The following is a 14347-nucleotide window of genomic DNA, read 5'->3' on the forward strand; positions in this document are numbered from 1 at the left end:
TCCCCGCCCCATGCATTCATTCTCACCCGCCCCTCCTGCCCCAGCCTCCCTCAATGTTGGCGGCCGTACCCCCCGATCCCCTCCCCCTTTCCAGCGCTGCCCCTGGTCCCCTGCTGTGATGGCAGCGCCCAATGGCAGTGCCCGATGGTTGCCATGGCAACCGGACGCTTTGCAAAAGCGTCCGCTGTTGCCACCTACAGGGCATTACAGGGCATCTAATAGTATTATACTTTGCAATGCAAGAGCATTGCAAAGTATAGTACAGCCATCAGCCCCACTGGATCTTCATGATCCAAGAGGGACTTGATAAAAAAAGAAAGTGAAAAAAATAAAAATGAAAAATAAAAAAATAACAAAAAATTTAAATTAAAAAAAGAAATTGCCTTTTCCTATAAAAAAATGAAAAAAAAAATAAAAAATACACATATTAGGTGTCACCACGTCCGTAACGACCGTCTCTATAAATATATCACATGATAGACCCCGTCCGATAAACACCATAAAAATTTTTTTTAAAAGTGCCAAAAAAGCTATTTTTGTCACCTTACATCACAAAAAGTGCAACAGCAAGCAATCAAAAAGGCTTATGACCCCCAAAATAGTACCAATCAAACCATCACCTCATCCTGCAAAAAATGATACCCTATTTAAGACAATTGCCCAAAAAATAAAAAAGCTATGGCTCTCAGACTATAGAGACACTAAAACATCATTTTTTTGGTTTCAGAAATGCTATTATTGTGTAAAACTTAAATAAATAAGAAAAAGTATACATATTAGGTATTGCCACGTCCGTAACGATCTGTTCTATAAAACTATCACATGACCTAACTCCTCAGATGAACGCTGTAAAAATAAATAAATTAAAACTGTTCCAAAACAGCCAATTTTTGGGTCACCTTGCCCCATAAAGTGTAATAATGAATGATCAAAAAATCCTATGTACCCAAAAATGGTACCAATAAAAACCTCAACACTTTCTGCAAAAAACGAGCCCCTGCACAAGACGATCAGCAGAAAAATAAAAAACATATGGCGTTCAGAAAACCAATCCAGCAAAATCTGCCTTCCAAAAACCGTATGGCATTCCTTTCCTTCTGCGCCCTGCCATGTGCCCGGCGGTTTATGACCACATGTAAACTACAGAATCGGAGCCATAAATATTGAGTTTGGTTTGGCTTTTAATCCGTGCTTTGTAACCGGAAAAAAATTCTTAAAATGGAAAATCGGCCAAAAAAGTGAAATTTTGAAATTGTATTTCTATTTTCCATTAATTCTTGTGGAACACCTAAAGGGTTAACGACGTTTGTAAAATCAGTTTTGAGTAACTTGAGGGGTGTAGTTTCTACAATGGGGTCATTTATGGGGGTATCCACTATGTAAGCCTCACAAAGGGACTTCAGACCTGAACTGGTCCTTAAAAAGTGGGTTTTGGCAATTTTCTTAAAAATGTAAAGAATTGCTTCTAAACTTCTAAGCGTCTAACGTCCTAAAAAAATAAAATGACATTTCCAAAATAATGCCAACATAAAGTAGACATATGGGGAATGTTAAGTAATAAATATTTTATGAGGTATCACTTTCTGTTTTAGAAGCAGAGAAATAGAAATTTGGAAAATTGAGAATTTTTCAAAATTTTTGGTAAATTTGGGATTTTTTCATAAATAAAGGTGAAATATATTGACTCAAATATATGACTATCATGAAGTACAATGTGTCAGGAGAAAACAATCTCAGAACGGCGTGGATAAGTAAAAGTGTTCCAAAGCTATTACCACATAAAGTGACGCATGTCAGATTTGTAAATTTTGACCTGGACACTGGGGCATCAATGACCCTTGGTCATGAAAGGGTTAAAGTCCCTTAAAGTGTGAACTTCTCCAGAATAACGTGGGAACCAGGGGGCCCCAAAAATAATAAGGCATAGTCAAAGGCATTAAACTTGGTGCTGCAGCAGTTGGCATTGCGCTAGGACCGGCTGCGGCTGCCGCAGGGGGTCCGCGGGGGTCAGCCTGCACGTTATCCTCCTGCACAGACATACTGACAATGGGTAGATTACAGTCAGATAGGTTAATTGTGGTTTCCAATACTTTTTATTTAACGTTGCTATGGGCGACCGCTACCTTGCGGTGTATGGCCCTTTAAATGTTGATGCCGGCTAAATACAGTACTCAGGCAGCGCTTGTTTGGGTTTTCGATAGCGCTCCTGGCTAGCGGTGCTTCACTCTCAGGTGGCGATAGTAACTTACAGTCTGCGGTAGTTACTTGGGGCAGACAAGCAATGCGATCCGCTCCGGCAGCTTGCCGGTGTAAATCTCGCGATACCTTTGGGGATACCCGCACGTCACACCGTCCTCCCGTGCGCGGCGTCTCCCTTTGATGTGGCCACAAGCGGAGGAGGCGGCGCTGCGCTGACGTACAGGTCCCACCTCTCAGAACCCACACAGCGCAGGTAGGATGGCTTTAACCGGACAATTTTGCATAAAGGGGCGGCACACTGGTTTCCCGCTCTGCAGGGGGTGTCGCCAAATTGCACACAGTGATGGCGCAGTGTTATTTTTCAAATCGGAGCTCCGGCGGCCATATTAGTTGAACAGTAACAGTCTATTCACTGACAGCAAGCAGTTATAGTGACACACAAATGTTGAATTTTTCCACTTTTGACACAGCGATTTTGATGCTGGGGAGTAGTATAGCACCTCCATATACTTTGCAATCAGTTTGAACAGTTCAGGACCCCAAAACAGCGCACAATAAGCAAAAGTCTCTCAAGCAAATAAAGGGGCTTATTCACATGCGACAGTCTCTCAAATATGGCGTAAGGGTTAATATCCTGTTCGTGACGCCAATAAAAAAAGTTATGCAGCCAGCCAGTAACGGGGTTCCGAAGGTACACTCGGTGGTCTCCCATCAGCCGCAGACCTGCTGCTTAGCTTCGGGAGCGAGGATCTGTGTTTGGCCTCGTTCCCAGGGCGGCTTTGCTAGCTGGGTGGCTCCCTGCTCCTAGGTCTGCCTTGAGCGCCGAGCTAATCACTCGGTGCTCGACTGGTCGGTCTGTCAGTCATGTGATGCTGGCCACGTCACATGACCCTCACTCCCCACTATAAATACAGGCAGCCTGCTGGCCACAGGTTGCCTGTTAGTTTTAGGTATCTGGTGATTGTTTTGTTCCTGCATACTTACCTGATCCTGTGTTCCCTGACGATTCTCTGCCTGCTCCTCCTGTACTGCGCATCTCTCCTGGTATCCTGACCCCGGCTCCCACCTGACGATTCTTTGCGGACTCCTGTTGTACTTCGTTTCTCTCCTGGTATTTGACCTCGGCTTCTCCTGACTATTCTCTGCTCATTCCTTAGTACTGCGTAGCTCTCTAGGTATTGACCCGGTCCGTTCACGTTCCGTTATTTGTCTTGTCTGTCCTCCTAGCACGTATCCTAAGTTAGGGACTGCCGTCCAGTTGTCCCCTGTCATCAGGACTCGTGAGGCAAGTAGGCAGGGCCAGGGGTGAGGGTGGAGCGCAGTGGTCACTATCCTTCCCCCTGTGTGTAGCGTACGTGACCGTCACAGATTACCAGGCCGTAACCTAACCACTGTATCATGAATCCTCTGCTGACCCTGACTGACCATGTCTCTAACCTGACGCAGAGGGTGCAGGAGCTAGGGGAGAAACTCTGTTCTTTTCAGCTAGGACAAGGTACTTCCATCCCTTAGGCCTCCAGTCCACATTTAGAGCCCCAGATTAAGCTTCCTGAGACCTTTTCTGGAGATCGGAAGAAGTTTCTTTCCTTTAAAGAAAATTGTAAACTTTTTTTCCGTTTGCCCCGTATCCTCTGGCCCCCGAGAGTCAACGCGTGGGCATTGTCATTTCCCGGTTACAGGGTGATCCCCAGGACTGGGCATTTTCTTTACCTGCTGACCAGTTGTTTATCTTCTGTGGAGGTTTTTTTTCAGGCCCTGGGTACCCTCTATGATGAACCAGACAGGACACTGGTAGCCGAGACGGCTCTAAAAGTTCTGGTTCAGGGCGATCTACCAGCGGAGGAGTATTGCACCCAATTCAGAAGGTGGTGTGTCCCCTCAGGATGGAATGAACCAGCCCTGAAGAGTCAGTTCAGGTCAGGTCTGTCTCTTCTAGTGAGTTATCAGCTTCCAGAGACTCTAGAGGAGATGATGACCCTTGTAGTCCCCCCAACATTATAAGGAAGGTAACAAGTAACATTACTGATGTAAAAAACTGTGTTTACAAAAAGGGACGTAATTAATAGTCAAAACCAGTGATTGGGGTTCTCAGAAATGTTGGCTCTGGGTGTATAGGTGTCAGCTGACACTTGGAAGGTAGAAAAAATGATGAATAGAAATATAGTTGTTGCCACACAACATCTCTCCCCATCTTCCAAGAAAAGCAGTGAAGGCAAAACCCTCATTGAGCCCTTTTGGACTAAGACTATCAAGTCGATAGATCCACCTTGTTTCTCCTTTCAGAAGGATAGCATCAAGGTCACACAGGGCAATGAGCAGATCCCTTTAAATGATATAGCTGAGGCACTGCAGTTGACACTGGGCCAGAACAGTAGCTGCAAGTAACATCTAAATATTAGAGATGTGTATGTGATCTAGAAGCATAACACATACCCATTATGGCATCTGTAGGGTTAAGTGTCAATCCATTTATGCACATTTACTTATTAGTATACCATTAGCCTCACTTATCGCAGTACATCTACAGGGTATAAACCATATGATGGTTCTGTGCCCAGCTCTAAGTGTTGGCGCAGCCGCTGATCGCGTAGTACTTCCCGCCTGGAGTCAGAGTCTGTGCGCATGCGCAGTTCACCAATAGTGTTTGCGCAACTATTGGGAGGGCAGGACGTCACTGATGACGTTCTTAATACGCGACTTGGATGGCGACGGCGCGGCAGTGATGATGAATCAGGCAGACGGTGCGGATTGGCGCTTCACTCCTCCTTAGGGGGTGGGGTCTCAGACGCAACCTGCTGACAGGTACCTTGTCCTATATGTTATAGGGTGCAGAGCCTGTCAATCATAACATGACGTATTTAAACATCCAGTTAGATGGGGTTACTCATTGCTGCCCATTTCCCCTGAAGAAGCCAGAAATCCGGTGAAACATGTCGGGGGGCAGACTTAGATTTTAACTCAGCGAATCACTCCACTGCAAGTTAGCTAGTAGTAGTCCGGCTGGCCTACTTATCAATGCTAGGTTCACCTTAGCAGTTAGACACAGTATCAAAACCGTGACCGTTCCCACCGCAGTGTTCGCTATCAATAGGATAGACTTTAGTTTGATAGCACATGGGATGATTAATGTGCTGTGTTCACAGTGGGTTGACGGCTCCGCGCTCCCACAATTCAGTCTAGTCGATAGTGGCTCTGCAAAGGGCATGATGGCCGTAAAGTGACAGGGGTGAGAGATAGTGCACTCTCCCTCTTCATCCACTGACCAATCTTTGATATAACAGTGTGGTGACTGCATTTTTAACTTTTCTTCTATTTTTGGTTTAAAATTAAAATAAAGGTATCAAGTACAGGTTAGCTATTCTAGCTTTAGCTTTTTAATTCAAGTAATAATTAAAGTGAAGTATTAATTTTCACCTGGGGCAAGATAGGTTCAACGCCTGTATAGGCATCTGTAAATAAACCCTCTGAGACCTTTCATGGACCACATCCCTCCCCTCTAAGACCTCTCATTGACCACATGTCTCCCCTCTAAGACCTTTCATGGAACACATCCCTCCCCTCTAAGACCTCTCATAGACCACATGTCCCCCCTCTAAGACCTCTCATAGACCACATGTCTCCCCTCTAAGACCTCTCATAGACCACATCCCTCCCCTCTAAGACCTCTCATTGACCACATGTCTCCCCTCTAAGACCTCTCATAGACCACATCCCTCCCCTCTAAGACCTCTCATAGACCACATGTCTCCCCTCTAAGACCTCTCATAGACCACATCCCTCCCCTCTAAGACCTCTCATAGACCACATGTCTCCCCTCTAAGACCTCTCATAGACCACATGTCTCCCCTCTAAGACCTCTCATAGACCACATGTCACCCCTCTGAGACCTTTCATGGAACACATCCCTCCCCTCTAAGACCTCTCATAGACCACATCCCTCCCCTCTAAGACCTCTCATAGACCACATGTCTCCCCTCTAAGACCTCTCATAGACCACATCCCTCCCCTCTAAGACCTCTCATAGACCACATGTCTCCCCTCTGAGACCTTTCATGGAACACATCCCTACCCTCTAAGACCTCTCATAGACCACATGTCTCCCCTCTAAGACCTCTCATAGACCACATGTCCCCCCTCTGAGACCTTTCAAGGAACACATCCCTACCCTCTGAGACCTGTCATGGAACACATTCCTACCCTCTAAGACCTCTCATAGACCACATGTCTCCCCTCTAAGACCTCTCATAGACCACATGTCTCCCCTCTAAGACCTCTCATAGACCACATGTCCCCCCTCTGAGACCTTTCATGGAACACATCCCTACCCTCTAAGACCTCTCATAGACCACATGTCTCCCCTCTAAGACCTCTCATAGACCACATGTCCCCCCTCTGAGACCTTTCAAGGAACACATCCCTACCCTCTGAGACCTGTCATGGAACACATTCCTACCCTCTAAGACCTCTCATAGACCACATGTCTCCCCTCTAAGACCTCTCATAGACCACATCCCTCCCCTCTGAAACCTTTCATGGAACACATCCCTACCCTCTGAGACCTGTCATGGAACACATCCTTACCCTCTAAGACCTCTCATAGACCACATGTCTCCCCTCTAAGACCTCTCATAGACCACATGTCTCCCCTCTGAGACCTTTCATGGAACACATCCCTACCCTCTGAGACCTGTCATAAACCATGTCACTCCCCTTAAGACCTCTTATAGACCACGTTCCTTCCCCTCTAACACTTCTCATACACCATGTCCTTCCTCTCCGGAACTCCTCCTTGGACCATGGCCATTCTCTTCAGGACTCCTAATAAATCATATCCCGTCCCTTTTTAAGCCGTGTACCAGGGTGGGCTCGCCAGGATACAGCGAAGTCCCGAACGAGGAAAGCATCTCCAACACCAATTTTGCCAAGACAGTATTTTACTTAAAAGTGGCAATGAGTACAACCACAAATGCTGGTAACACACAATAAAATTTACATACACCCAGCCCGAAGGCTGAGACCCTTGTGCTGCACAGCGCGGCGCCCTCCGGTGGATGCTGTAGGTAGGAGCAGTAATTTACCTGCTGGCGGGTTTAACTAAAACAGCCATACCTTACATGTTATTACCCTAAAATCAGGAACAACTGTTTGGGTGCGTGGTGCGGGCTAGCCTCCGGTACAGCACAACCGCTTACAATCTTATTATACTCTATAGAATTCCCCCTCCAAAAACTGGTCATGTAGCACGAGCCTTAGTCTGTCCTCTGAGTAAACGCCAGCCTGGCTTGAGTTTGTGGTGCAGCTTATCAGCTCTCCGGTGTGAACTGAACATAGGCTTCTCCAACAAGCGTGCAGTACCGCAGTGTATGTAGCTTTGCTGCTCAGCTCTCATCAGCGTTCCTGGCAGCAATCCTCCTTCCTATGGACAGGATCAGGGTCTTGGACACGATCAGCTTCACTTGGCTGTTGGATGTTGATGGATTCTCTCCTCACACAGTTCCTCAGTGTCTCTCTCATCTTCGCTCTAAGATGGAGATTCCTTCACTTCCTCTCCAGGCTTTGTAATGCCACCCCCAAGAGTTCTCAACATCACGTGAATCCAGAAATACAGTCCTTTTTAGCTGTGCTTAGGAAACAGTGGCATTTTGTGGCCAAATAGCTAAATATTAGTCTAAGTCATTTAGGTTCATTTAAACAAATGCAATGTTCACACATCTCATCTCACATCTTCAGGACTCCTCATAGACACATCCCCCCCCCCCCAGGACTCCTCATAGACACATCCCCCCCCAGGACTCCTCATAGACACATCCCCTCCCCCCCAGGACTCCTCATAGACACCCCCCCCAGAACTCCTCATAGACACATCCCTCCCCCCCTAGGACTCCTCATAGACACATCCCTCCCCCCCAGGACTCCTCATAGACACATCCCCCCAGGACTCCTCATAGACACATCCCCTCCCCCCCAGGACTCCTCATAGACACCCCCCCAGGACTCCTCATAGACACCCCCCCAGGACTCCTCATAGACACATCCCCTCCCCCCCAGGACTCCTCATAGACACCCCCCCAGGACTCCTCATAGACACCCCCCCAGGACTCCTCATAGACACATCCCTCCCCCCAGGACTCCTCATAGACACATCCCCCCCCCCCCCAGGACTCCTCATAGACACATCCCTCCCCCCCCCCCAGGACTCCTCATAGACACATCCCCCCCCCCAGGACTCCTCATAGACACATCCCTCCCCCCCCAGGACTCCTCATAGACACATCCCTCCCCCCCCCAGGACTCCTCATAGACACATCCCCCCCCCCCAGGACTCCTCATAGACACATCCCTCCCCCCCCAGGACTCCTCATAGACACATCCCCCCCCCAGGACTCCTCATAGACACATCCCTCCCCCCGCCCCAGGACTCCTCATAGACACATCCCTCCACCCCAGGACTCCTCATAGATACATCCCCCCCCAGGATCCCTCAAAGACACATCCCTCCACCCCCCCAGGACTCCTCATAGACACATCCCTCCCCCCCAGGACTCCTCATAGACACATCCCTCCCCCCCCCCCCAGGACTCCTCATAGACACATCCCCCCCCCAGGACTCCTCATAGACACACCCCCCCCCAGGACTCCTCATAGACACATCCTTACCCCCCCAGGACTCCTCATAGACACATCCCCCCCCCAGGACTCCTCATAGACACATCCCTCCCCCCGCCCCAGGACTCCTCATAGACACATCCCTCCACCCCAGGACTCCTCATAGATACATCCCCCCCCCAGGACCCCTCAAAGACACATCCCTCCACCCCCCCAGGACTCCTCATAGACACACCCCCCCCCCCCAGGACTCCTCATAGACACATCCCTCCCCCCCCCCCCAGGACTCCTCATAGACACATCCCCCCCCCAGGACTCCTCATAGACACATCCCCCCCCAGGACTCCTCATAGACACATCCTTACCCCCCCAGGACTCCTCATAGACACATCCTTACCCCCCCCAGGACTCCTCATAGACACATCCCTCCCCCCAGGACTCCTCATAGACACATCCCCCCCCCCCCCCCCCAGGACTCCTCATAGACACATCCCTTCCCCCAGGACTCCTCATAGACACATCCCTTCCCCCAGGACTCCTCATAGACACATCCCTCCCCCCCCTAGGACTCCTCATAGACACGTCCCTCCACCCCAGGACTCCTCATGAGCACAGCTCAAGTCCCACCACTCAGGAGTCCTAATAGATAGATCACTGCTTTCACTGCAATCACCATTGTGTTCAGCCATAGAGCTCTGCACTAAGTATGGCACATGGAGGACTCTAGACCATACGGTAGACAAAGAAATAAACCCTTCTCTGCAGCTTGATACTACCACACCCTCGACCAATCTGATATCTTATCTTTACAAGTTAATTTATGCAAGATTGATGTCCACCTAGTCTGCCCCAGCATGAGAAGATCATCCACCGACCACCCACATCCTGCAGACCCCTGTGTGATGAAGATAGACTGATATAAAGATTCCAGTGCATGAAGAGTTAAAGGGAAGTGAGAGTTTTCTGCTGTGCACGGTCCTCTGATTCGTCTTCCTTGCTTTCCTTTCACTTCTCTGTCTCAAAAACCCAAGCTTCCTTTATGAGTCAAGATGTTTAAACAAACAGGTTAAATGCACAGAGGAGGAGAAGACCCTAAAACTTCATGTGTCATATCATTACTGATCATATACTGCTCCATCACCTCTCCTCGTACTGATCCTCTGCTCCATCACCTCTCACCATCTCATATTGATCTTCTATTGATCCAGTACAGGATAAGTAATGTATGTACACAGTGACTGCACCAGCAGAATAGTGAGTGCAGCTCTGGAGTATAATACAGGATGTAACTGAGGATCAGTACAGGATAAGTAATGTATGTACACAGTGACTGCACCAGCAGAATAGTGAGTGCAGCTCTGGAGTACAATACTGGATGTAACTCCGGATCAGTACAGGATAAGTAATGTATGTAGACAGTGACTGCACCAGCAGAATAGTGAGTGCAGCTCTGGAGTATAATACAGGATGTAACTCAGGATCAGTACAGGATAAGTAATGTATGTACACAGTGACTGCACCAGCAGAATAGTGAGTGCAGCTCTGGAGTATAATACAGGATGTAACTCAGGATCAGTACAGGATAAGTAATGTATGTACACAGTGACTCCACCAGCAGAATAGTGAGTGCAGCTCTGGAGTATAATACAGGATGTAACTCAGGATCAGTACAGGATAAGTAATGTATGTACACAGTGACTCCACCAGCAGAATAGTGAGTGCAGCTCTGGAGTATAATACAGGATGTAACTCAGGATCAGTACAGGATAAGTAATGTATGTACACAGTGACATCACCAGCAGAATAGTGAGTGCAGCTCTGGAGTATAATACAGGATGTAACTCAGGATCAGTACAGGATAAGTAATGTATGTACACAGTGACTGCACCAGCAGAATAGTGAGTGCAGCTCTGGAGTATAATACAGGATGTAACTCAGGATCAGTACAGGATAAGTAATGTATGTACACAGTGACTCCACCAGCAGAATAGTGAGTGCAGCTCTGGAGTATAATACAGGATGTAACTCAGGATCAGTACAGGATAAGTAATGTATGTACACAGTGACTCCACCAGCAGAATAGTGAGTGCAGCTCTGGAGTATAATACAGGATGTAACTCAGGATCAGTACAGGATAAGTAATGTATGTACACAGTGACATCACCAGCAGAATAGTGAGTGCAGCTCTGGAGTATAATACAGGATGTAACTCAGGATCAGTACAGGATAAGTAATGTATGTACACAGTGACTGCACCAGCAGAATAGTGAGTGCAGCTCTGGAGTATAATACAGGATGTAACTCAGGATCAGTACAGGATAAGTAATGGATGTACACAGTGACTGCACCAGCAGAATAGTGAGTGCAGCTCTGGAGTATAATGCAGGGTGTAACTCAGGATCAGTACAGGATAAGTAATGTATGTACACAGTGACTGCACCAGCAGAATAGTGAGTGCAGCTCTGGAGTATAATACAGGATGTAACTCAGGATCAGTAGAGGATAAGTAATGTATGTACACAGTGACTGCACCAGCAGAATAGTGAGTGCAGCTCTGGAGTATAATACAGGATGTAACTCAGAATCAGTACAGGATAAGTAATGTATGTACACAGTGACTGCACCAGCAGAATAGTGAGTGCAGCTCTGGAGTATAATACAGGATGTAACTCAGGATTAGTACAGGATAAGTAATGTATGTACACAGTGACTGCACCAGCAGAATAGTGAGTGCAGCTCTGGAGTATAATACAGGATGTAACTCAGGATCAGGACAGGATAAGTAATGTATGTACACAGTGACTGCACCAGCAGAATAGCGAGTGCAGCTCTGGAGTATAATACAGGATGTAACTCAGGATCAGTACAGGATAAGTAATGTATGTACACAGTGACTCCACCAGCAGAATAGTGAGTGCAGCTCTGGAGTATAATACAGGATGTAACTCAGGATCAGTACAGGATAAGTAATGTATGTACACAGTGACTGCACCAGCAGAATAGTGAGTGCAGCTCTGGAGTATGATGCAGGATGTAACTGAGGATCAGTACAGGATAAGTAATGTATGTACACAGTGTCTGCACCAGCAGAATAGTGAGTGCAGCTCTGGAGTATAATACAGGATGTAACTCAGGATCAGTACAGGATAAGTAATGTATGTACACAGTGACTGCACCAGCAGAATAGTGAGTGCAGCTCTGGAGTATAATACAGGATGTAACTCAGGATTAGTACAGGATAAGTAATGTATGTATACAGTGACTCCACCAGCAGAATAGTGAGTGCAGCTCTGGAGTATAATACAGGATGTAACTCAGGATCAGTACAGGATAAGTAATGTATGTACACAGTGACTGCACCAGCAGAATAGTGAGTGCAGCTCTGGAGTATGATGCAGGATGTAACTGAGGATCAGTACAGGATAAGTAATGTAATGTATGTATAAAGTGACATTATACAGTGTATAACATCCAGCCTCCGGCCATGCAGTCTGCCATTACCACAGTGTATAACATCCAGCCTCTAGCCCTGCAGTCTACCATTACCACAGTGTATAGCATCCAGCCTCTCGCCATCCAGTCTTCCATTACCACAGTGTATAACGTCCAGCCTCTAGCCCTGCAGTCTACCATTACCACAGTGTATAACATCCAGCCTCTAGCCGTGCAGTCTACCATTACCACAGTGTATAACATCCAGCCTCTAGCCATGCAGTCTACCATTACCACAGTGTATAACATCCAGCCTCTCGCCATCCAGTCTACCATTACCACAGTGTATAACATCCAGCCTCTAGCCATGCAGTCTACCATTACCACAGGTGTATAACATCCAGCCTCTAGCCGTGCAGTCTACCATTACCACAGTGTATAACATCCAGCCTCTACCCATGCAGTCTACCATTACCACAGTGTATACCATCCAGCCTCTAGACATGCATTTTGCCATTACCACAGGTGTATAACATCCAGCCTATAGCTATGCAGTCTACCATTACCACAGTGTATAGCATCCAGCCTCTACCCATGCAGTCTACCATTACCACAGTGTATAACATCCAGCCTCTACCCATGCAGTCTACCATTACCACAGTGTATAACATCCAGCCTCTAGCCCTGCAGTCTACCATTACCACAGTGTATAACATCCAGCCTCTAGCCATGCAGTCTACCATTACCACAGTGTATAACATCCAGCCTCTAGCCGTGTAGTCTACCATTACCACAGTGTATAACATCCAGCCTCTAGCCGTGTAGTCTACCATTACCACAGTGTATAACATCCAGCCTCTAGCTGTGCAGTCTACCATTACCACAGTGTATAACATCCAGCCTCTAGCTGTGCAGTCTACCATTACCACAGGTGTATAACATCCAGCCTCTAGCCATGCAGTCTACCATTACCACAGGTGTATAACATCCAGCCTCTAGCCCTGCAGTCTACCATTACCACAGTGTATAACATCCAGCCTCTAGCCCTGCAGTCTACCATTACCACAGTGTATAACATCCAGCCTCTAGCCATGCAGTCTACCATTACCACAGTGTATAACATCCAGCCTCTAGCTGTGCAGTCTACCATTACCACAGTGTATAACATCCAGCCTCTAGCCGTGTAGTCTACCATTACCACAGTGTATAACATCCAGCCTCTAGCTGTGCAGTCTACCATTACCACAGTGTATAACATCCAGCCTCTAGCCGTGCAGTCTACCATTACCACAGTGTATAACATCCAGCCTCTAGCCATGCAGTCTACCATTACCACAGGTGTATAACATCCAGCCTCTAGCCATGCAGTCTACCATTACCACAGTGTATAACAACCAGCCTCTAGCCATGCAGTCTACCATTACCACAGTGTATAACATCCAGCCTCTAGCCGTGCAGTCTACCATTACCACAGTGTATAACATCTAGTCCCCGGCCATGCAGTCTACCATTACCACAGTGTATAACATCCAGCCTCTAGCCGTGCAGTCTACCATTACCACAGTGTATAACATCCAGCCTCTAGCCATGCAGTCTACCATTACCACAGTGTATAACATCCAGTCCCCAGCCATGCAGTCTACCATTACCACAGTGTATAACATCCAGTCCCCGACCATGCAATCCCCTTTACAGACACTAGTGACAGAGTGGCTCATTGTAAGCAGTTCCCCGAATCCCAGCGTGGTCCTGTAATAGGAGCCACCGCTGCCACAAGTCACTTCCTGTAATGTCTTCCCTCCTAGATATCCCTCTATCACCTTTGAGCAGTATTATTGTATAGTGGAAGTGACCACAGAAGGTCAGCCATGAAGTGGAGACCACTTAAAGTTACAGAGCAGAGTTCTTGAGTGCTGAGGAGCAAGTGCATAAATGTCTAGACCAGACCTCCTTTGCCATTAAAGGGTTACTATCATCAGAAACATGCTTAGTAAACTGGTTAACATTAGCCATATTCTAATGTCCGCTGAATCTAACAGTAGTAGCCTCTTTTTTCTCGGTGCCTCTATTTTAGGCCACATGCACATGACCGTGGTGTGTTTTGTGGTCC

This window comes from Bufo bufo, chromosome 3, assembly GCF_905171765.1.
Source record: "Bufo bufo chromosome 3, aBufBuf1.1, whole genome shotgun sequence".
Taxonomy (NCBI): domain Eukaryota; kingdom Metazoa; phylum Chordata; class Amphibia; order Anura; family Bufonidae; genus Bufo; species Bufo bufo.